Source organism: Limulus polyphemus, unplaced genomic scaffold, assembly GCF_000517525.1.
Source record: "Limulus polyphemus unplaced genomic scaffold, Limulus_polyphemus-2.1.2 Scaffold10751, whole genome shotgun sequence".
NCBI lineage: Eukaryota > Metazoa > Arthropoda > Merostomata > Xiphosura > Limulidae > Limulus > Limulus polyphemus.
In genome coordinates, this window is record NW_013676361.1 from 1 (window position 1) to 1,589 (window position 1,589).

Consider the following 1,589-nt stretch of genomic DNA (forward strand, 5'->3'; position numbering starts at 1 on the left):
TGGTAAACGATGTACGACTGATCTATTGTCATTGTTTATAATAGTTTTTTCTTTAATAGACTCACGAATATATAACGTTTCTCACAAAATGTTGGATTCACAGTAATTCTATATTCATCACAATTAACCGCTTGTCTTGAATTATAATCATGTAAAGTGATCCCCAAGTTCTTGAATAATAATCATGTAAAGCGATCCCCAAGTTCTTGAATTATAATCATGTAAAGCGATCCCCAAGTTCTTGAATTATAATCATGTAAAGCGATCCCCAAGTTCTTGAATTATAATCATGTAAAGTGATCCCCAAGTTCTTGAATTATAATCATGTAAAGCGATCACCATGTTCTTGAACTATAATCATGTAAAGTGATCCCCAAGTTCTTGAATTATAATCATGTAAAGCGATCACCATGTTCTTGAACTATAATCATGTAAAGCGATCCCCAAGTTCTTGAATTATAATCATGTAAAGTAATTCCCAAGTTTTTAAATTAAAAAGATGGATTTTATCTGTTTAATGTTTATATAAAAACAAAAACCAACAAGATATTTAAGAATTCCATGCAACATATACTGATACTGATATAAATACTAGAGGAACAACACACTGTAACTGATACTTATTTTAATACAAGCTTTTTAAATCACACAAAAATAAACAGTACTAATATAATATCGATGATGAGACAACTCGGTTTTGGCCCCTATACTAGTGTAAACTGAAGATAAAAACTTATTGTTGTTCACTATATACTAGTTTAAACTGAACATAAAACTTATTGTTGGTTACTATACTTGTGTAAAAATGAATGCAAAAATTTATTGTTAGTTACAATATACTAGTGCAAAACTGAAGATAAAAACTTATTGTTGATCACTATATACTAGAGTAAAACTGAAGATAAAAAACTTGTTGTTGGTCAATATACTAGTGTAAATCTGAAGATAAAAGACTTATTATTGGTCACTATGTACTAGTGTAAATCTGAAGATAAAACTTATTGTTGGTCACTATATACTAGTGTAAACCTGAAGATAGAAGACTTATTGTTGATCACTATATACTAGTGTAAAACTGAAGATAAAAGACTTATTGTTGGTCACTATATACTAGTGTAAAACTGAAGATAAAAAACTTATTTTGGTCGTTATACTAGTGTAAAACTGAACATAAAATTTATTGTTAGTTACAATATACTAGTGTAAAACTGAAGATAAAAGACTTATTGTTGGTCACTATATACTAGTGTAAAACTGAAGATAAAAACTTATTGTTAGTTATTATATACTAGTGTAAAACTGAAGATAAAAACATATTGTTGGTTACTATATACTAGTGTAAAACTGAAGATAAAAACTTATTTTGATCGTTATAGTAGTGTAAAACTGAAGATAAAAACTTATTGTTGGTTACTATATACTAGTGTAAAACTGAAGATAAAAACATATTGTTAGTTATTATATACTAGTGTAAAACTGAAGATAAAAACATATTGTTGGTTACTATATACTAGTGTAAAACTGAAGATAAAAACATATTGTTGGTCACTATATACTAGTGTAAAACTGAAGATAAAAACTTATTGTTG